Source organism: Pezoporus flaviventris, unplaced genomic scaffold (assembly GCF_033815535.1).
Source record: "Pezoporus flaviventris isolate CSIRO_AGI_PZ_B2104156 unplaced genomic scaffold, CSIRO_AGI_Pfla_v1 ptg000045l, whole genome shotgun sequence".
Classification (NCBI taxonomy): Eukaryota; Metazoa; Chordata; class Aves; order Psittaciformes; family Psittacidae; genus Pezoporus; species Pezoporus flaviventris.
Genome location: NW_026892593.1, coordinates 30866417 through 30890381, shown reverse-complemented (window position 1 = coordinate 30890381; position 23965 = coordinate 30866417). Strand labels below are relative to the sequence as shown.

At 42.9% G+C, this 23965-nt stretch overlaps 1 long non-coding RNA gene across 1 annotated transcript in view; it reads left to right on the top strand.

Moving 5' to 3' along the window:
• Positions 1-2427: 2427 nt before the first annotated feature.
• Positions 2428-23965, top strand: part of LOC133276700 (uncharacterized) — a 45938-nt gene continuing 24400 nt past the window's right edge. Inside the window, exon 1 of the long non-coding RNA XR_009745969.1 lies at positions 2428-2531. This is a non-coding gene — a long non-coding RNA (uncharacterized LOC133276700). The remainder of the gene's footprint in view (positions 2532-23965) is intronic.

Sequence of the window (23965 nt, the reverse complement as noted above, 5' to 3'; positions counted from 1 at the left end):
AAAAATAGAAACAAGGGAAAGAAAAATAAATACAACATTTCTGAAGCTTTAGGGTTAAATGCTGGGTGAGGTAGAGGCCTGGGATTGGGATTTTAAGAGTAAAATTGTAGTTTTCGGCTGCAAATGAGCAAAGCTGAGAATTAGTCCACATCCGTCAGAATGTGCTGGTGTTCTCTTTGTAAGTCTTATATCAAACACTTAGACATCTGCCCAATGTAAGATGCAGAGTCAAACCACAGCTCTGGGGCTGGAACTAGATAATGCTTTTCTCATACTTGGATGTGCAGCCACTACACTACACTGCAGTTACATTCTTGTATACTGCTGCCCTCTCAGCCCAGGGATTCATCCCTCCTGCTCCACAGTGGCCCAAATGCAGTGAGAAAGGTGCAAGGAAATACTGATTTCCACACACATACTAGGGGACAAGAAAGTCATATTATTCTTTTTATGCTACAGCGACCAACAGGAAATTGTCTCAATCTAAATAAGGCAACTGCACAAGGTTTAATAATGTCTGATTCTGATCAATGCAACTTAAATAATGTATCTATTGGCCATCTAAAAGTAAGCTTGCCTTCTGACCCCTGCCAGAGAAAAACTTGGGCTCATATCTCTCCTGAGCCTTCTCCCTCCAGCATTTTTCTACTGACTAATTTTCTGTTGGCTTATCTGAAGATAACTTGATACGTGCTCACTGAAATGAATGCTCAAATTTGCTAAACAGCTCTTCGTATGTTACTGTTTCTGGGTGTCCAGGTGCTAACCTGCAGCCTGGAGGCATCTCCTGGCTCCTTGCAAGCACATCCCCCTCAAGCGTATGTCTTGCTGTGCCAGGCTGCCATGCTATCTCATATGAACCTTAATCTTGATACTTAACTCCACAGATATTTCATAGAACTGTAGAATAACAGAATGGTTAGGGTTGGAAAGGACCTTAAGATCATCCAGTTCCAACCCCCCTGCCATGGGCAGGGACACCTCTTACTACACCATGTCACTAAAGGCTCTGTCCAACCTGGTCTTGAACACCACCAAGCATGGAGCATTCACAACTTCCTTGGGCAACCCATTCCAGTGCCTCACCACCCTCACGGTAAAGAACATCTTCCTTACATCTAACCTAAACTTTTCCTGTCTAAGTTTTAGCCCATTACCCCTTGTCTTATCGCTACAGTCCCTGATAGAGTCCCTCTACAGCACCCCTCTTGAAATAGAGGGAATGTGAGCACCAGTCTGGTGAAGTGCATCCCTTGAATGTGCACACTCACTCTCATTATGGGAACATGCCAGGAGAGGAGGCAGACACAGGTCTCTTAATCAGTTACAGGAGGACTATCAGGCTGCCAATGTCAAAAAGACAGAAGCCAACCTGAATGGAATATTCTCAGTGAAAAGGTTTAATAACATGGCATAAGGTGAAGGTGAAACCTCCTCGGGAGTTGCTCGCAGTCCCGTGTCAGACAGTTTGTCTTCCAAGCAAGGAGGTCCACTCAAAAGATGAATGGATATAGACAGGCAAGCAAAGAAGCTAAAACATCACAGCTTGTCTAGCCTGGCAAAATAAAGGCTTGGGATAGTTATGACAGTTGACTATAAATACATTGAAGGCTGAGGGTAGAGGAGGGAGACAAGCTATGCAGGATGAAGAATATACTTGGCACAAAACCAGATGGGTATAAATTGCCTGTAAATAAAATTTAGGTCAGAACTCCGGAAAAGATTTCCAGATCTCTCCAACGCCTCCATTTCTCATAGGCAACGAATGATTTATTTCAATTTAGATCTCTGTTAATTAAGCAAGACATGATTATCCATGACAGGAGGGGACTGGAACTTGTAATCCAGAAGGCCTGTAGGATTGTTAGCTAGCCAGACCCCTTTAACAGTGCTTTACAAATGGATCATCAAGAAATAGCTTCACAGAGTCCAGTTCTGCTGTGTGTGCTCGCACATCATTTTGTGGGAATCCCTCACAGTGAGGAAATTGAGGCTTCCAGCCCCTAACTGGCAGGTGATTGCCAAGGCCTGCAAGCAACAAAACGCGAGGTGACAGCTTGCAGATTGTGCAAGCTTTATGTCCACAAGGAAAATGGACCTTGAATGGGTGAAGAACCTCCTTTACGAATCTCAGATATTTGTGTTGAAATACGTGGCCCTTGGACAAAGTGGGGGGGAAAAAAAGATGTCTTCTCTAGACTCCAAAAGCAGATAGGCACAGAGCAAGGTTTCTGCTGAGCCTGCACACAGAAAAGAAGGGAAAAACATTGAGGGTATGTTCATCATGGGTTCAGAAGCTTCTTCATTTATTCTGAGGAAATAACCAAACGCAGTAAAGTAAAAGGAACTGAATCCTGTGGTTAGGGACTTGAACTCGGGCTGGTGAGTCAGCCCTCTGGCATCCAGAAATAGTCTTCTGCTTCAGATCAAGATGTCTTTCTGAGGAGAGGCTGGGCCACCTCACTGCACTGATGACTACGGCGTTGGTGGGACAAGGGAAGACTCTGCCATCACCCCCTTGGAAGTCAAAGGTATGGTAGGGGCTTCCACAGCCCTGCAATGGGAGGTTGTGCGAAAGTTAGAGAATGGGGCTGTTGATCTTACAGAATCACTGCACAGCCCCTGTCCTGCTAACAGAGCTTCTGCTTCAAAAGTAGAAGCTGAACTTCATGCTCTTGTGTCCAGGTTCATGAACAGTCCGATTTATGCAAGTCTGGAGCATTCAATAACTTACTTTAATTTCAGTGGGTTGCTTTGTGGGGTTTTTTGTAAACAAGGCATCATTCTGTGTAAATAGAGAAGAAAGCTGCAAGAATGTCAAAATAACAAACAGCTTGGTGTATGTGACATTTTAATAATTCTCCTCCTTAAGCATCATCATCATCCTAACTCAATGACAAACGATTTGATCTTTCATTTTCTCTAATCAAGAGCTCTGGAACTAAATCATTTTACTTAATGGGAACAGCAAAGTCACTTGAATAATGCAGATTCAGAGCTCTACTCAGATGTGACTTCTGAGCAATGTGCTATCTGGGTCAAACTGTGGATAAAAAAAAAAGGAAGAGTAGAGACTAGGATGAAAAAGACAGAAAAGTAACCAGAGACAGAAGCAAAAATATCATCTGTTTTGGTGGATGAAGATAGCACATCACATTAACAGGCTAGAAGATAAACATATCATCAGCTCTGTTTTCATCATTTAGAGTGGATTATTTTAAGAAACTTCATCAACCAAGTAGGAAGTTGCTATGTGGCTAATAAGGAAGATTGGGTGAGATAACAGCACAAACAGCCTCAGGGAAAAACCCATGATATAAACTGATGGCTACAGCTAAAAGCTGCTATTGAAACAATTTTTTTTAAATTATTATTGATGTAAGAGCTATCATGTGTTCTTCATGCTGCAGTATCCACCATGAAGGTCACATTTGAAACAATGCATATTGATCTGAGCCTATGTAAGAGAGACATTGTAGATGCACAATAATGATTTGGTCCCTGCATCGTGCTCTCACACACTGTCTGTATGGGCACAATGCAACCCACTTCTGACATTTATTTGTCTGCAGACTGCCCAGGCCTTCTCCCAGTGAGGCAGGCTGGAGGCCCTGCAGGAAGAAACGTTCTGCTGAATCTGTGCAGCAGCAATTCCCCAGGCATTGCTTGGGTCCAGCTCCCACTGTGCTGGGGCATCAGAAGTCCCACAATACAGTGTGAAGTGATGCGAGCATACCTTAGCAACAAGAGCTGAAAGCTACTATTCATACCAGCCTTCCTATTGATTTAAAAGCAATTATTTGCCTGAGTAAGTCCCGCTCATGTGAGAAAGGGTTTACAAAATCATGGCCAAAGGCTTTTGAGAGCTCCTGTCGTTCCCAGATATGTGTGTTGTGAGACGCAGTTTACTTTCACGAGGTGCTTACAGTCATGAGTCTTTAACCAAGTTTTCCATGCCTTCCTGTTTTGGAGTTATTCTACACGGCCATATCATTCCTTGGTGTCTTTTAGAAAGATCTGGCATATGACTAAGTTTGGCAAGCATTCTAGGTGGTCCTGAAGTACTTAGCCCTGCCAAGGATCTTTGATACTAGCCAGCCCTTGACATGGTCTCCCAAATCCAGCTTGCACTTGTGAAGGGCTGAGGAGAGGACAGCCCTGTGTCCAGGTTGGCTGCTGTTCCTCAAAGATAGACCAACCCTTTTCCAGAGTGTTAGAAGAGGGTCATGAGCTGACACAACCCTCCATTTCTGAACTCTCTGGTCTGCACCATGTATCACGCCTGAAGACAGAGGTGGAGGAGAAAGCAACAGCCTGGATACGCTAAGGAAGGGATGGCTAAAGAGGCAGCCCAAGAACTGGCTGTAATCACAGCAGCCTTCTCAAGCAGACATGTCCAAGTTGCATCCAGCTTAGCCCTGGGCACATTTCAACCTCTCTGCACTACCTCTGGACTGCAACTAGCCATCAATTTGACCATCTCTTACTGCCTACAGAGTGGAAAGGGCAACACTAAACGTTTTGCTTCAAGAGAGAAAGTCTCGAGGAGTAATTTCCAGCATATGATTCCTAAAACTCTGCAGATGTGGAGAGGCTGAGTGACTCAGTGGACTAAGATTGGCTAGGCAATAAAAATTAATTCTATTTGGCTTCTGGTGTAGTACACAACTTTTGGTCAGCCATTTAATCTTTCCCACTCTCCCTTATTCTGAAGAGTTAGGACCCAGCTGAGGGCATGCTCTGATATTCTCTGGAGCTGTAAGAGTAGTACACCTGCCAAGCACCACTTGTATCATGTCAGTTATACACCTTAGAGGCTTAAATGGTAGTGCTGACAGACCCTTAGTAATAAGAGTGTTACAAGCATTAGCACATCTATAATAAGTACAGGTAAATATCATCTTTGTGTCTATTTTGTCCTCAAGTGGATTACCAAAATCAGTCTATTGCTTCACACAGATTAAGTAACCTGTCTTTTCATTCTGTGAAATGTCCTGAATGGTAAGGATTTGTGGCTTTCTGTACCACAAATCCTCTGCCAGAGCTTGCAGATGGCCTGAGTTAAATATGATCTGATTTGCTTTCTTTCCATTTCTTTTCAGGGTTACAAGTGTATATGCTTATATGATGAAGCCACATTCTCACGTTGCCTAGTTTTTCCTTTCATACTCTTGGTGTGTTGAGTGCCATTAACAATTAAAGTACTATGAGTATGTTCCATCAGTAATGAAAGTCTTCACAGCTTTCTCAGCTACTGTTCATTGTACATATTTCATAGTACTGAAATACGAAGAATGCATGCTGCTTGAGCTTGCCATTTGTCTTTAAAAAACACTGGTTCTTGAACACCGTGATGCAGGATCAGTGTCTTGGGTGATACACAGAAAGACAACAGTCCTGTGCTCCACCAGCATCATTTTTCCAGCTATTGAAACTGAGATGCTGATTTTTATCTCTGTAACACATGAAAGAAGACAGAAGAAGTGGCCCGGATGCTAGCAGAATAGCAGAGAAATAATGACAATATCACTTAGGAGTTATCTGCACTCTGGATACATTTAAGAAACCCAAAATGAAAACTTTTCATTTGAATGCTTAGGGTTTTGTTAAGCATAAACTGAATGGAAATAAGGAGTTTGTGGCTGATGCAAAGAAAACACTAGCTATTCTCAGAGATTAATTGCAGTCCTACTACTGCAGTTCATAAAAAAGCAATTAATCTGTAATCATTGAAGTGTTGGGGGGGGGGGGAATGCAGTTCTTGACATTAAGTGAAAATAAAGTGTGCGATATAATCAGGTACTCCTTCAATAGCTCAGAAACTCTTCTGCCTATGCAGATCATGGAGGGGTAGCAGGTAAATATGTCCCTCTGGACATGACAGTCCCCATGAGCACTGCCAATCCAACAGCTAGCTGAAGAAACTGCTTGTTTATAAGTTCTGTCAACACTGTGTGGTTTTTCCTGTCGTGACAGAGATTTTGTAGCCACTGTCATATGCCACTGGCCTCTCGAGTCCCTTGAGAGGCAAATGATAGATGAGCCTCACTATACCTTTGTGGAAGTGGCAGTCTCTGCCCAGTCTCTGTGTGAGGAGGAGCTGCTGCAATGGACCTGGTCCTCACAGACAGAGGAGCCGACACATGTGGGACTGCAGAGAGCCTCGCTCACAGACTATGCTTTTGCTTTCTTGTCGTGGTTTAAACCCAGCCAGACAGCTCGTTCACTCACTCCCCCCCTTCTTGCCCTCCCCCTACTCCTGGGGGGACGGAGAGGAGAATCAAAAGAATGCAACTCCCATGGGTTGAGATAAGAACAGTTTAGTAACTAAGGTATAACACAAATCACTACTGCTACCACCAATGATAATAATGATAAAGGAAATAACAAGGGAAGAGAATACAACACCTCACCACCAGCTGATAACTTGCCTCCCCCAGCCCGACCAAGCACCAACCGATACCTCCTCCAACCCCGCAGTCTCCCAGCCCTTCCGGGTAACTCCCAGTTACATCCTGGGCATGACGTGCTGTGGTATGAAATACCTGTTTGGTCAGTTTGGGTCAGGTGTCCTGTCTCTGCTTCCTACCAGCTTCCCCTCCTCCCTGGCAGAGCATGAGGCTCACAAAGTCCTTGGCCAGACCAAAACATCGGTGTTATCAGCACTGTTCCCAGGCCGAAAGTCAAAACACTGCACTGCACCAGCTACCAAGGAGAAAAATGACTGCTACTGCTGAACCCAGGAAATTTCTGAAGGAACAGTTGTCAATAGCCATTTTCTTACATTTTTGGTTTTAGAATGTTGAAAAACCCTCCCAGGAGGCCTAAAGCAGACCACCTAACACAGAACACTGGTGCAGCTGACTGAGAAAGGCAAAGTTTCTGAGCTCTGATGTCCATCATTTATGAAGTGTCCCACACAAAGACCTTGTACGTAGTATCTGGCCCACATATTGCATGTCCTCATCATTCATTAACCCTTTGTTTTTTTTTCCTAGACATCAAGGCATAAAATATTTCCTCCTCCCTTATTTCTTCCTTAAGCTTCATACTGGGATGGAAAAAGTGATGCGATTTCTCCTTAAGCGTAAGTGTTTCAGCAGACTCAGAAGTGTTTCTGCTTCTCCAGGTCTGCAGCTGCCCTGTCCCATTCTGCCTTGGAAATACTGCAAGGCTTAGGAATAACCTTTCTTCATACATTTAAGCAACATAACGTGCTAATTTAAACTACTCACCCTTGTGTCATGTCCCCCCCTTCCCTTTTTCAGTCCTGCAATTTCTGTACCATGGAACACTTATGAACACAAATCCCCCAGGCAGCTTCCAATATAATCAGCCTTCATCAAGGCTGTTCATTCTGTCAATACAGCTTTTCTCCTCTTGTTCTGTTTTTCCTTTCCTACCTTCTCTAGATCAAGTCTGTGTGAAGGAAGAGGAATGCATTTTCTTCCCCTGGCCCCCCTTTAAGACTTTACAGACAGCCCTGGACTCACTACACTGAAAAACATCCTTATAGGGAAAGGCCAGAGATTGCTTTGCTCAGGTCTTCCTGCACTTCCCTCCTATTCCTCATTATCCCCTTTCTCCAAGGCCTTCACAGTCCTTTCAGTCGCCTTTACAACGTTTTACCTCTGCTCTCTTGCTCAGTTGATATGTCTGCGCTTTGATCTGCCTCAGACCCCACACACCTCTCCCCTCCCTGCTCTCTCCATTAACACTTTCTTTCCCCCACAAGCACCCAGAGAAATTCTGCAGCTGCTGGCATTCCTAATCCCTTCAGCTGCCCCGCACTGGGGAATTTACTGAATGCCCATGAAGACAGTGCCTGTAGTTACATCCCTGATGAAGAGCCTGCAAAAAGAACCAGTGTCCCAGGTCTGCTCAATGGGGACCCTGCTGGCTTGTGTTTATTATCCTTGGCCTTTAGCCAAGCCAGCCAGGGCAGTGGGCTCACTGGCAGTGCTTGTTCTGGTTGCTCTGGCTGATGAAGGACTCCCCTGAGAAAAACCTGGGGACTGGAGGAGCAGTGTGCCTGCGTGTCTGTGTGCACACTTTTGTCCATCGCTACCCAGCAGCAGTCCTGGATCTTTATGCAGCCTCCCGCATCCTTTTTATTGCTAGATTTCCATTTCCCTGCTACCCCGAAGGGGCCTCTGGCTCCTGCATATCCAGCCAGAGCTCACTGGAGTCTCCTCCAGCATTCCTCCATGTTTCCTCACCAGTTCAGGGGGAAGACTAGCAGTTACTGAATGGCCCATTCACCCCTGGTAGACTTATAAACCACACAGAAAACACGGAGGGCTCCTCTGAAGAGCAGCTCAGGCAGGAGCACCAGAGTCAGCAGGAGAGGCACCGTTGCTCAGTACTGAGCAGGAGCTGCTGAACATGGGGTTGGCACAGCAGACTGTGCTGTGGCTGCCCTGTGCCATGATGAGGCCGTTGTCCCCACTGCTCACTGCAGGCTTGCAGCAAATTCACAGGCTGCAATGGTGTCCGAAAGAAGGCTTGCGCTCCTCCTTCAGCTCCAAGTGAGGAGCTGGATCATTTCCAAACGCAGTTATGTGTACTCATCTGGAGGCTGTGTAGATAAATCAGTTCAAGGAATTAACTGGGCTTTTGGAGTAGCTGCAGCTTCTTCCTGCTGAACCCTAGGCAAGGCAATGATCAACTGCCATTACTGAGGCACTGACTGCTGCAAAGCTCTGGTCCAGGCAGAGCTCTCTGCTGCCCAGAAAAAACTATCTGCAGGACCAGGGGTTTCAATCATTCCTAGATATTAACTGGGGAACACCTGTACCTTCTTTCATATGGGAACCTATTGTGAATGTTTGCATTAAGGAATTTGCAGCTTTAAAAAAGGTTGGGAGTCATTTTCAGCTTCTCTAGACTGGAGTTTATATGAAAGGCCTTTATTTTTCTGCTGGCACTGCTCTTTGACGGCCCTGGTACCTGGGCTTTTACCATACTGCTGGTCTCTGGGATCAATATTACATTACGTTTTAAAAGTTGTTTTGGGAAGTCCCCAACATGGGAAAACAGCTGAACATAGCAATGGTGTCAGTATACTGGGCTCAGTATCTCCGGCTGTACAAACAGCTGCCTTGTGTGCCTATTTTGACAATGGAAAACGTTGAGGAAACATAATCCTGAGTCAGTTTGGCTGGTGCAGTATTCACCTCTGGAGTTCTATGCATTATACTTTCACATCACACACTTTTCCTTCATTTAGCTGAACTTCAAGGTTTGGCAAAGGAAAATGGTGTTTTAGATATGATCCATCACAAGAGTGGAATGAGGAAACCTTGCTTTCCAAACCTGGCTGGACTTCTGCAAATTTTAGTGAAAATCCCTGTTCACATTTTCAAGACTGAAACAAGCTTTTTTGGATTCCCACATCACAACGGATTAGGAGGTGCCTCAAAGAGCTTTTGAGACTGAAAATACCTTCCTGCTCTTCAGTCCTCTTGCCCTCTTATGCACCACTTGGAGGTTCAGACCATCAGATATACTGAGGTGACTCGTTATTAATAGGGATTAAACTTGGTAGTAGCAACCCAGGGGATCAGAGGGTGCTAGGTCTGTAATACTCCCGAGGCTATCAGCAGTAACATATTCTTGACTGTAACTGCTGCTAGTGCATGCAGTTCAGCAAGGATGCAGGTACAACCAATACGCAGATTCACAGGCTGCGTATATGAGTAGCTGCATAGATCTCAAAGTAAAAGGTATCTGAGAGCTGCAGACCAGGTTTGGAACTTAATCTCTTCTGAGAAAATCACAATTTAACAGAAGTAAAAGGATCCTAGTATCAGGTTATGAGGGTTGGTGTTTTGAGCATGTGGAAGAAATCGCAATTAATTTTCAGTTTGGAAGGATCTTTCCATGGTTAGGTAATTGTCTCATACATGTGAAACAATTTCGTGTTTGATTAGGCAGCTGTAAAATAATGACAGTTTTTATCAGAAAACTGAGATCATCTGAACACAAGAGTTTCAGGACAGCACAGTAATTTTGAAGCATGAAAGGAAGAACATGGTTGTTTGCAGAAAACACAGTGACAGGGAGGGGAGGCAGTGCGCTTTTTCAGGAGTCACATTTGAAGGTTAAGATTAGAAGTGCATTATCTTGATGCGGGATTACAGAAAGCCCACTTGCACAGCTGGTGCAACTGGCACCTACAGAAAGACAATCTGCCTGCTCTTCAGCTTCTAAGCAGTGATAACATCACAGTGTTTTCACCATACTGTAGGATAACACTGGGGACGGGTCCCACTGAATTTTAGAATCATTGCTATATATGGATACATGTGTGTTTCTCTGTGTAGCTAACCATTGTCTTTTGCTATTTCCAGTTCCTTAAGTATCACACAGAACTGATTAATTCAGTTCAACTTCTCTAAAGTTTCCTTCAGCTCTTACTTTTGAATGTCCTTCTTTCACTGTGCTTTCCAGGAAGGGAGGGAGGAGGGAGCAGAACAAACATCCACAGCTAGGTCTTGTTTTCAGAGCAGTTCAGTACATTCCTGCAGGCTGGCTAGAAGAGGAAGGGTGTCTGCTGTGTTTTCCCAAAGTTACAGGCAGTCCAGACATTTCACAAGTTATTCATCTGGGGGAGGGCAGCACATTTTGCATATCCACATGTAATGAGTGGGCCCAGAAATAGAAAAGGGTGCAGACAGATGCGGTCAGTACACCCTTCAGGTGGGTCAGGGTGATCTGTGAACTAAGCCATTAGACAGCATAGTTTTGCGGGAGCACCATGTGCTCCCTACAAGGTAGAGATGGAGAGACACCTTAGCAAGTTATTCCTGCAAATAGCCTGAAACTTGTAATCAGTTTATAATCTATGCCTCTACAATTATTGTGCTTGCAGGTACCTAAGCTGCTCAAATAGAAGTTGTGTCTGCAATTAACCATTTGAAGGCTCTGAGCTTCAAAGGCCAGGTGGTAACTGAGCTAAATCCTTACCATGGTAAAGATTTACCGTCCCTAAACATACACATAAAAAACACAAGCATTCATAAATTCAGGAACCTGGTTTCGTAGAAATGCAAGAAGTGTTGAAGCCTTTCTCTTTTGAACAGGTGGATTTGGAGTACTGGAGATTTTCTAGAGTGCTGCTGTGCCTTTGTACCAGAGCAGGTTCTCTGTGATGCTGCAGTATCAGCAGCAAGTCCAAGCTTGCTGCTGAGGCAGAAGGACTCTTGGCCTGGTGTGGAAGGTAACTAATAAACCAGTACTGAGAAAATAACAGCTGACCGGACAGTTCAGATGGACAATTGTTCCTACTTTTGTCATGTAAAACATTTTCCCTTTTGTAGCCCCTCAGTATGTATATTACATTGGTGAGTTGAGTGTTGGTCTCTTTGCCCAAGTAGCAAGTGACCAGATGAGAGGAAGAGGCCTAAAGTTGCACCAAAGGAGGTGTAGATTGGATATTAGGAAAAAATTCTTTGCTGAAAGGGGTGTCAAGCATTGGACCAGGCTGGCCAGGGAAGTGGCAGAGTCACCATCCCTGGAGGTGTTTAAACGACGTGTAGGTGCAGCACTGAGGGGCATGGTTTAGTGCTGGACTTGGCAGTGCTAGATTTATGGTTCGGCTCGATGATATTAAAGGTCTTTTCAAACCTAAATGATTCTATGATTCTATAATTATTTTTATTGTGTGCAACCAAATAATGACCTGAAAATACCATTAGCAATGAGAGCATGCTCACGCTGGCAGCCTGTCACTGCTGAACTTCTTCACTGTCAGTTTGGGTTGCCCACAGACAGGCTCACAGCATGCTTATAACCAATAAAGGGAGGCTGAAAAGATCAGAAGGCATATGCATAATCACTTACTACTTGATGCTAACTGGGAGCATAATAAAAAAAGGAGGCCACCGATTTCTTATTGCATTCAGTGAGTTACTGGGAAATCAAACCAAAAGTCATACTCCAATACCAGCTAATGTCTCTGCTGAGATCCAATCTTCTTACGTGCTCACAATTTTGCTGAAAGACTGGATCAAACAATCATCTAATGAGCCAGGCCTCCAAGGAGTGGCATTTGGGGTCCTGGAGGGGAAAATATAGCTTCAATTGCCAGCATTTCATAGTCTGAAATTTCAGATGCTAACTGATCAGTTTGAAGCTGCTGATCTATCTTGATAAGATACGTGTTTTCCTTATCAATGGTATTTCTTTTGATCTTTAGGTTTTCCCTGATGCACCTCTGGCTGCAGTTACCAGGGTTTATCACCCACTTGCTCTAGTTTCCTGATTTACCTTTTACCATCTTCTCTTCTCTTGAAAATTCAACTCATGTTTGTTTAATTGTTGGCTCATGATAAGCTTCCTCATTATCCATCAAGCATGATCGTCAAGCAACGCAGAAAAGAAAAAAACCCAACAAAGGGAATATATTGTTAGTGACATCAGATGTGTCTGAGTTCAGTTATAAATAAAGATATAAGAGGGAAATTTTTTCTGTAAAGAACCTGCAAATTACAGTGTTGCAAGATCCTATTGTATATATCTGGCAGAAATCCCTTTGCTAACTCCAGGGCTTTGTCGTGATGGAGAGGGGATGAATTTTCTTTTCTGTATTTTGCCTTTTTTTCCCCCTAAACTGGATATTTTTCGTTGCTTTTTCTTCCCTGAGAATTACTGGCTGGCCCAAACCTTCTGGATTTTTTTCCACTTAACTTGACATGCAGAATCATTAGCATTTCTCCTTCGGCTGTTAAGCAACAAGCATCACTTACCACAAACAGTTTTTGCTAGTTTGGGCAGCAGAAATGTCCTATTCCTTTCACTTCAGTTTTTAGAGGACTACCGTAAGAAAACATTGCTCACTTCAGTGTAAAGTGTAAAAGATGAAGTTTGACCTTTTCAGCACACTCAAGGCAGAGTGAGGACCCAGTTGCACTGTCCAGGAACAGGCCAGGTCAGGGAACAAAACTCACTGTAATATTCAGGGCAGCTTTGAAAGCAAGGCTATGTGCATCAGAGCCTATGTGAGACTGTTGAAGTATCCAAGTGCTAGAACTGAGGGCTGAAGTCAAAGCCTCACGTCCGTGCTCCAGAAGAGCTGGGTTCAGACTGTCTGCTGGATGTGGAAGTGTCTGTTCCCAGCTCCAACAGCACCAGAAGGACTGGGGTCTGTGCAGCGGTACCAAGCACTCATCTGTTCTGCCCAGCCCAGCTGCAGCATGCTCTTGAGCACACAAATGATGAGAGTGACAAGTGGATCAAGCTCATCCCTTGGACTCCCCTTGCCATAGGGCATTAGGCACTCTGTAGCCAGCCCATAACTGGTGCTCTTGCTAATCTTCAAACTTATAGAGGCATTACGGCCAACGAGAGCTATTTGAAAGCTATCTAGTGAAAGAACCCCTAGTCCCAGGGAGAAAACTGGCTGTCACACAGCTCACAGCAGCAGTAAGCAGGACCGCACACACTCTGCCTCCAAAAGTGCCTGAGTCCCCAGCCTGAAGAAAGGGATGTTTCCTCTCTGCATGGTACCACTCACCTGTGACACCTGTCAGCAGGTGCCCCTGACAAACCGGCTGCCTTAAATACTAGCGTAGTAGATTGGGAGCTACTGAGTGGCTAGAAAAGTCATTGCGCCCTAAGTGTAAATTGAAGGCATCCTTACACTGGAGCAGGAGCTTTAATTTAACATGCCATCAGAATGCAGGGCACAATTCAAGGGTGATCAAGCACTGACTATTTCTCGTTTTCAGAATCAGAAGGAAGAACTGTATTAGTCTGCTTTCTTAAATCAGTAAGGTGGCACAAGTATTATTTCAACAAAATAAGTTGCATAAGAATATAAACTCTTCCAGTTTAATCCATCCATCCATCAGGACACAAGAGAGCAAGTGGAAGATGCTCATAAATGATTCTTCTTTCAGTGACACCCGAGTGCTGCTGGTGACAACAGCTGCTCATGGAAAACGCAAGTTTGGCCTCCTAGCTCACTACATGGGCTCACCATGGGCAGCCTGAGGAGTGGTTAACCTCCATAGGCATTTTACTCACTGCAATTACTTTGCAAGTGGTTTATCCAGGCTGCTAATTAAACGTTTGCCAGACCTGCCACGCTTGAAACAGATTTTCATTCTCCGTAGGTACACCACAAACTTGAACCTGATGTGATGCTTCTGAGCTCTAGTCGCTCACTCCTTGCCTTGTGGAAAAGCTGACATGGGACGCCTTGAAAGAAGCAGCATCTATAGCTGAAATCACATCTTGGCAATAATTACTTGAGCAGCTAAAAATTACCTCCCAGTAAGTGTGAATGGTGAGGACGTGGCCCAGAGTGTAGCGCTGTAAAAAGGCATCTAGAAATGCAGCAGAATACAGTTTAATTCCTTAACTGTTCATCACCATCTGTTACGAGCTACATCTCAATAAGAAAAAAAGGCCCCACAGTATAAATCCTTTTTATTTAGAAGCACTACATTTAGGATCCAGAAAGGATTTGTGTTTTCCACACAGACTTTTGTGCCTCTTTGTGTCTGGATGCAGCAGCTTTCCCTCTCTGCCCCTGCAGGTGTTGCTGGGGGAAATAAGGTGAGGAGGTCAGTAGTGCTGGATTACAGCATCCATGTCATGCCTGCTTGCAGCAGCTGTGCCTGCAGGTCCCTCCCATGGTCACTCCAATGTCCCTGCTGTCACCATGAGGATGGAAAAAATTGTTCCTCTTAGCTTTAACTTCAAGTGAACCAAAGAAGCCACTTAATTCTTGTAGCCTTGGGCATTTAAGTTCAACTGCAGCGTGTTGAGGCAACAGCAATACCATAGTAAGGATCCCATTTTCTCATTAAAATATGGAAGAAGCATCTTCTCCTGTGAAAGAAAATCTCTCCAGCTGATTTTCTGTACTTTGTGAAACTATGCAGAAGATTAGATAGCAAACCCAAACCCAGCAGGAATTTGCTAAACCCTGCATTAAATGATTCAGTGTTTCTGAATATTGTATGCTAACAGTCTTTTGAAACAAGAATCCAAATCTGAGTTGATTTTACCTACTTCTCAGTGCTGTTCAGCTGTTCAGAGGCTCGAGCTCAGTTTGCCAGGTGGTAACAGTTTTGACTTCCAGCGTTTTCTCTGTATCTTTGCAGAAATGGAGCTAGCACAGTTCTCTCCTACATGTATATATCTGGCAATCTGAACATCAGTTTGTGGTACTCACACTGATCCCAGCTGCTTAGCATGGATACAAGTGGCTGTCAGCTCAGCGCCTGAAGCACGCCTGCAATATGCCTTGCCCATATAAATAATTATAGCAAAAAGCATGGCAGATGAGGAAGTGGCAGTCTAAAAGACAAATCTCTTTTTTTTTTCCATGAATATCCTGTGTTGTTGTGGCCTCTTCTTTGGTCCCAGTTTGCTTTGGCCCAAACAAGAGCCACCCAGTAGCAGGAAGCAGTTTTGTAACCTTTGTACTCACACCAGTGGTGGTGAGATTCGGCTGCTGCCAAAGTAGATGCTGTATCCAAACCTGGATATTAGCATCAAAAGCTGTAGGAAACAACCCTGCTGTCAGTGGGGTTTGACCTGTGTAAAGTAAGAATTAGAACCCTTGCTCATATGAAGAATCCCAGGCTATGAGAAGTTTGGGCTGTCACTCCAAATACAATTTTTACAATACAGAGCATTTACTCTTGGGAGAGCTGGTTATCACACTGAGCTGGTGATTCTTCTCTGGAGGTGCTAAGCCTCAGTAAAAACAACAATTTCATTGGGGGCACTTTCTATTACTATTAACCCATGTAAAAAACTGGTGCAGCTGCTGCAGAGATTTCTATGATTTTATATGATAGCCATGCCCAGCTCTGAGCCGCAGAGCCGTGTGCTGGGGCACGCGAGGGAGCTGTTGACTCCATCCACTTGGAAGAAGCCATTTCTCCCAGGGCTGCACTTTGTGATCTGCTCTGCTCTGTTCATTGTGAGGGACCAGGCTGCTCCTCGTGCTACGTGGTCTTCTTCTAGCCAAGCAGGGTGGAGATGGAAAAGACTCACCATTTCCTCTTTCTTTGTTGTGCTCTTTTCACTGGGAACAAGAGGCAACCCATGAAAACATGAACAAGTAGAGCCCCTGTCTCTATCCACAGCCCTCCTCTGCAATTAGGTAGTAGCAGTGTTGATATTGCAGGCACCCAGGCCTTAGAGCTCCATATCTAGTTGATGGGTTGCCCATTTGCCTATAAGGTTCATGTCTATTATCACTGAAATAAAAGGGAAGCCCCTCCATCTATTAACTGGTTCCTCTTCTCTCCTCAGAAAAATGAAACCTAACCTAAAGTACTGTACACCTCCACATTGCCCAAAAAGCTTTCTTCATGCAGAGTGAAAAGCATATTAACATCTCCAGGAGTTATTTTATTATAGTGAAGCAAAGAACAAAACAAAACAAAACGAAATAAAAGTAATTTTAAGAGTAATCCTCATTAAAGAGTAATCCTCATTTTTAAATACTGGAGTAATATTTTGGTGTAATAGCCCTTCCCTTTGGAGACTTCTAAGACTTGGGGAAATTTAGGACTATAATAGGGCCGTTTTCTTTCACTTCAATATAATGGATTTCCCCTGAGTATGGCCTTTGGTTTGATTAAAGTACGAGAAGACTGATACTGGCTCATAAAATAACAGTAGCCAAGGCAGCAATAAAAATGCCTCTTTTTCATTGGACTAACAATCTAGATAACTTAATACAGTAGCTTAATATTTTCCAAGTGAGGTTGAGGATGAAGATGGATAAGGATGAGAAATGCTTTTCTGCAATATATACAGTTTAATGGTGGCCCCGATTCAGCACCATGACTAATCTGAATTATTTCTGCTCATAACATTACATTAAACTCCTGCTGAGGGATTCTGCTTTCACAGCCATCTATCCAGTAAGTGGCCACCAAGACGAATTTGGCTTCACAGCGCTGATATTTGGCTAGGTTTTTCATTGGTTTTTCTTTTGTATTTCTCTATTTGTCTCAAGCAGGCAGGCAAGAATATATGACAGAAGGGACCACTTCAGCTAACAGGCTTAACCCAGCAAACATTTGCCACACTGGCTTGGCACCGTGGCAAGTCCCCAGACTTCAGAATCATCAGTCACAGAATTCACTGTCAAATAATGCTATTTAAACAAATAAAACAAAACCAAATCACAGCTCTTTCAATTTGCAGTTTTGGTGCTCAACTATGAGGCTGCACGTTTCCAAGTTTCTCTCTGCAATCATAAGGAATTACTTAGTTTATAACAAGATTTTGAACTCTCACATAATCTGAGATTTTTCAGAAACAGGATAAAGAGAAAAAGTTTTCAACTTTTCAAAACTTGGCAAGTTGAAATGTAATTCAGACTTGGTAATTAGGACAGTTTTGTTCTCTCCGATGACTTTCAGGGTATTTAGTAGCACAGATTATTATTTCATACAAGTAATTCTGCACATTGCCATTTGTCTATACTCAGAGGAACAGCAGGCATAATTTCATCATTGAAGTATTAAACTTTTTCTTTGGTAGCTCAGTTGGGATGATTTGTGTTTAGACTTAGACATCCTGCTGAATGAGGGACATAGAAGTGTCTCCTGCTATAAAAACGCTGAAGTGACACCACCACTGGAAAAAAAAACACTTTTGTGATGATGAAAGCTGGATGGGTACAGTGTGGTTATGGTGTTATTGTGTTGTATTTTAAGTGAGAATGTTATCAGGCACAGACTGAGCAAACTGGTAAAGAGGTGGATAATGCACGTCCTGAAAGCAGAGAACTAAACGCCCCACAGGAATGAAAAGAGACAAGAAAGAAAATAGTGGAAAATAGTAGACCTTGAAGATCTGTATGCAATCATGAGCAACACGAATAACAAATTGGAAGATTTTCATTCACCATCAGAATTCTAACTGCTTTGATAGGACATGGTACATGTATGATCTATTTTGGACAGGGAGAGATGAAGAGGCATGTTTCCAAGATGTGCAATGTGGTTGCATCTGCCTGCTGTGAAGGCCAGCAGTCGGAGGCAACAGAGCTGCTGAAAGTCTTTGAACATAAAAGAGGAGGGGAAGGAGCCCTTCTGCAACAAAGATTATTATTTGGTTCTTGGAGAGGGAAAAGCTCCTTTGGATCCAGTTCCTGCCAGCCAAAGAGGAGATGTTACAGAAGGTGAAGGGAGAAAGCAAACTCTGTGACAGGGATCATAAAGAATGGTATTTCTGACATCTAGCAAGGGAAGGAAGAAAGAAAGCAGTAAAAGAAAAGTGAGGATCTGAAGAAAAGAAGCATCATGCAAGCTGGAGAATTGAGAGAGAAGCAAGGCAGGAGGAAAAAGGGAGTTTAAAGAAAGTTCTCAGAAAGGCAGCCTTGAAAAGACAAGCACAGATTATTTCATATGAAGGAGATACAGGAATGTAGTAAGAAAGCACTTTTGCTAACTCAGGTGCTTTTCAGTGACCTGAAAATTATTCAGTGTGGAAAGTAGGTCAAGTTGCTAAGGAGATATATGTAAGATGAGCACAAACCTACAAGGACAAAATCAGAAAGGCCAAGGCATGGAATATAATAGGATTAACACAGGAGGTAACTTGAAAAAAGAACAGAAAAAGTATCTTGAAAGAATATTTGCTAGAACACGAAGGCAAGGAGAAAAGTGGTTCGTGGCTAAGGGCAAAAAAGGTATCATATATAGATAGGAAATGAGGGAGAAAGCAGCAGGTTTCTGCGTATTGGCTGTATCACTGCTTTCGAGTTTGTTTCCTAAAGGAGTCTCATAAGCAAGTTAAGGAAAGAGTTTTATTCAAACCACTGTGAAATTGTTATACTGGAAAGCCATACTTTTATAGAAAAGGACAGGTAAATCTATGCTAGGATTTCTCCTGGGTCTGGTATTATTCGGTATTTAATGGTTTGGACACTGGACAACACAGAGCTCTTGTACAGGTTACGAGCTGGAGAACGTGAGTGGAATTCAGAATTATTTTGAAAAATTGAAGTGCCCCAAAATAAATAGGTAGCAAAATTCACTGTATGACTACAAGATGGGCCATGTGGACTAAACAATGCTTTTTAGTACAAGTACAGGCTCTGGGGTGCGCAAGAGCATGTAGGCATATACGGCCTGAATCAGCGATGCTGCACTGCTACGGAAATACAATTTCACAACAAGGAAGGAGCTGTCTGGAAGATATGTTCTGCCTTGTTTGCATGGGTAACATCTCAGCTGTACTTCAAGAGACGGGGTCAGTTTGAGAGAAACCAGGGCAGGAGCAGCTAGAGTAAAGGCACAGTCCACGATCTCGGAGGCGAGACTGCACTGAGGCTGCTTTAGATAAGGGAAAGCTGAGGAGAAATACGACACCTGCTTTGACATTTGTAAAATTGTTCTGTAGACCATGGATCACAGGATGGAATGAAACTGTCTTAAAGAGTGCCACATGGAGGACTGAGGTTAAACAACACAGGCTTTGAATAACTTAGCACCAGTGCCGGCTGTCTACCGAGGGAGCTGTGAGTCGTGGGCATAGGCTGGGAGGATCCCAGGGGCAGGTTAGATCAGCCTCTGCCAGGGATGACCTGGCAGAGCTGAGCCTGCCTTGGGGCAGGGACTGACTGGACTACTTGATCTCTCAAATACCCTTCCAGGGCTGGTTTCCACCCTTCTGCGGCAACTTAAACATTCCCTCCAATGAGAATGGTTGTCACAGAGAGATTTCACAAAACTGACATTTTCCCTGTGAAATTCATAACTGCATCTGTAAGAGGAGTGACCAGAATACCTAATGACTCATCCAGTTAAAAATATCTTAAGGAGCAGAATGATGAGAGTACTTAACATCATCTAATGCAGCCTTGAGAGGGCATAGAAGCAGATTTATTTTCCTAAAGTGACACGTGTAAAAATGGCCTATTTCAGACACAAACAATACATCTGCTACACCAGTATTTCAAAGATGACGAAACATTCTTCAGAACATCATTTTAAATGATATTTTTTAATTGGCTCATCAGAGTTCATTCCAGTTAAATATAGGCAATAATTAGAAAAGACAATAATCGAAGCATCTGTTTGACAAAGCTTTTTACTTCCATAATGATCTAAAACTGGGGATCTTGATTATGCTGCTTCAAACCTACCTCAAAACAGTGTTGCCCCTGAACAATGAGCCAGGCCTGTCTTCCATTTAGGACCAGGCAGGATGGTGGTGGGCAAGTACCAGAAATGACTCAGTTGATTTTGTGCTTAGATTTTGACCAGCCTTGTATTTGACACTCACATTGAAAATTGACTGGAGCAAGAAATTATTTCTGATGTCCTGTGTACTTTCTATGTGAAAAAAATTAATAACAATCTCCTCTGCCTCTTTGCAGTTACGCAGTACATATGCACATACTAGCACTCGAATGCTAACACAAAATATTTTGATAACTCTGTAATAAAGATCCACACAAATATAGGGAAGGCAAGCAACTGGCTGATCAAAATCAGCAGATGAAAGCTAAAAACGTGTCTTGGACTTCAATTGTGTGAGCAGCTCCTATCTGAAAGAAGGGATTTTGTATAAAAAAAAACAGCAAAAACCAGCCCGAGCTGAGAAAGACAGATGGAAGTCATGTTCCTGCTTTACTACAGCATTTTGCTACAGGCAAGTATTATTATCATGATTATCTATACCAAAGCAAAATGCAATAGCTTATGTAGTTGCAAAAACTCAGACAGAATTCCTCATTAGGAAATTATCTAGAGAGTTGGTTTGGGAGATGAAAGCTGTCATCTTCACAATTTTTTCTCTTTCTCTTTTCCTCTTGTCAGCTGTGTAGATGGATAACTTCAAAGACAACCTCTTGATCTATATCTGCCACAAGTTCAGATCTGATAAAAGCACTAAATAAAAGTTTAGGCACAGCAAGTATTCCCATTGATTTAAGTGAACTATCTGGTATATAAGGATAAGTGTAACACAACTCCTGGTACAATTACAGCCTTGTAATGGTCCTCATGTTTCCTGTAAAGGAGAACAAGGCCTTTTCTTCTCGAAAGGTTTATCACTGGTCATAAACAACAAGCTAGCCTTTTATTGCCTTGTACCTTCCCTGGCAAAAGATGATCAAAGAAGAGCAAAGGAAGCCCTAGCTATAGCTATGCACATTATCATAACACACAAGCTGGTGACCTAACAAGAGTCCCTGACTAAAAGGAGACTCACTGGAGGCTTCTTTTTCTGAAGCTCTGGTTGAGATATTATTCAGGCAAACAGCTCTTAAACTCAAAAAAACAAACAAAATATACCCCCACCCCCCCAAAAAAGAAAAACAACCAAGGCAAATTTCCTTATAAAACACAGCCTTGCACCTTGGTGCCTGACTAGGGGCAACCTCACAGAATGATCCACATTTCTCACATGTGGAGGAGATGTTGGTGGCCTCTTGGGAAGGCAGCAGAGATGAGAGGGCACAGGTCCAGAAGTGTAACATAGGGCCAGCTGCTCAGGGGGCTGAGACTCTCCATCCCAGAGGCCCTCCGCGGAGCCACGGCTGACCTGATCACCTTGCTGTGGGAATCCTGCCTCAAGTGTGGGGTTGTGGAGTGGCACCCGTGGCCCTTCCAGCCTACATTTCTGTCATACCCTGATGAGTACTGGAGCAAGAAAGGTAGTTTGAAGCAGAGCCAAGAAGGACATTACCTTTGTGCTTGAAAAGTGTCATGCATTTGTACTCTTAAGAAAGGTTATCAGCTTCCCAGGATGGCTGTGCTCGTAAATGCACTTTGAATAAATGCAATGGGACTATTACTCTGTGCCCTTAAATATGAAGAAACATTCTCTGATTGTCATACAGATTCTAAGGGCTTCAGACAGCAGGACACATTTTGACGACTGCTTCTGGATCACTGCGATGCTGCCAGCATCACTCACTGCTTGGTTGGGTTGGCCCTCTTGCCAGGTAGGCAGTAGGAGAGGATAAAGAATTGCCAACGTTATCTTGGCCTCTTGCACTGTTTGCAAGGAAAAGAAGTAACACTAAGCCAAGAAAGTTTGAATATCTATTAAGGCTTACAATATCCTAATGAAACACATGTATTAATTATTAATACAAATTGTATCAGATAGCGAAAATTCATGCATATAAAATTGACTTATATTTACATTTGAAACATTTTCGTTTTCTCCAGCATGAAAGTTTGCCTTTAATGGCCTATTAGTGTCTAGTTAATGCTACATTAGCTGATTTTTAATGTACTGAACTAGCAACAAAGAAATCACAATCCAGACATTACCTCAAGAAGAAAACACAGAAGGAATCATGCATGGGAAAGAGGTGCTTAATTTTTTTCTTTTGTCTCTCATCAGACCAAATTCATTAGAAATACAGTCTATAAAATAGCGCTTAGCATATTACAGAAAATTGTACCAAGGGTAATTTTGCAGTATGGTAACAAGGGAATTAAAACCAGCCATTCACATTAATAATAACAAATATTCAACATCTAATCACCTATGTACCACCTCAAAAGCTTCCTCTGTATGAGCTTGTCAAAGTTCTACCCCATTTTTGTAATGAGTTTACCCACTCAAGAGAGAAAATGCATTTTAATGAAATGCTGATGCAGTACCTGTAGCTTTATTTGCAATTTGACAGAAATTAAAAAAAAAGAAAAAGTTATTTGAAAGCTACACGTAGGTGAGCAAACATTTGTTTAATGTGTGGGTAGCTGATAACCTCTAGATTGCATTGAACTAATATAGGTCTCTATAGAGATGGTTACATTAAGGTTATTATGTGATATAACAACCTAGGCTGATAGAGGTCATGCTAATAGGGACTTGGGTAAAGGAAACTATAAGTGAAAAATAGTGTCAGAGACAATAGGTATGAACAGACTTTCCGCTACAAAGCCCAGCTAGAAGTAGCCTGATCACAAATTAACAATCCAGATAAACTGGTAATGGTGTGAGGGCTGATGCAATGGCAGAGCTGATGTAAGAACCTGGCTGAGACATTCCCCATTGAGATGCAAATGTGGGAGCAGGGAGAGCTGCTGCATGGCAGGAACACCACGGCCTCCTCCTCCACAATGATGCTCTGCGTGGGCGGATTCCAGCCAGTGACTGAGCAACTAAGAAAGAGGAATCCATTGGAAGTAAGATGTTTTTCTATCATACTAAAAAACTGTGAAAATGAAAAGCATACATATATGTACTTTTATGCCTTATTTGCATGCTTTGCTCTTTATTTACTTAATGAGCTGTATGCTCAAGATTTTCGTTAATAGACTTCTAAGCACATCACTACTTAATACTTGTTTGTCCAGTGAAAGTTCCTTGATTATAAAATATATAAATATAATAATATATATAATATGTAAATTAAATATATAAATATTTTATATTTAATTTTTCCTGTGTGTCTATGATATGTCTTAGATTATTTCCACTAAAACACAATCTTTGTTCATAGAAGGTAGGAATTCTGTCACTTTATTTTAGCCTCATAGAGTTTAGCAGCTTGTCCTCGTTGTCTGGGTTCCCTCTGTTATCAGTGGAGAGACAGAGGCCTCTCCAGAGGGAAACTCATTTGATTTGTCTTGGATGTCTTGATTTGTCTTTAGACCAAGATGAATCACTCAATTGTGGGAGGGCTTATATCTCTCTGCTTTCATTTTAGAGAATGCCTGTCTAACTCCTTTATAGCCAGTGCCTAGCTTTTAGATGACCAAAGTCAGGAGACCTGGATTGCATCTCTTCCTGCTATAATGATGTTCCTCTATGGCCGCTTTAGAGGGTCATCCCATGCAATTGGTGAAATAAACCATGGTACGTATTCGCTCAGAAGAGGCCATACAGCTAATTTGGTCTCCTTGATTTTCCCTGGCTGGATTGTCTTGATAAAATCTGTGTGGTAGTCAAAAACCTACAGTGGCAGGGCTCAGATCCTATTTAAAGGACTTCACAGCCCTGAGTACTCTTCCAAAAG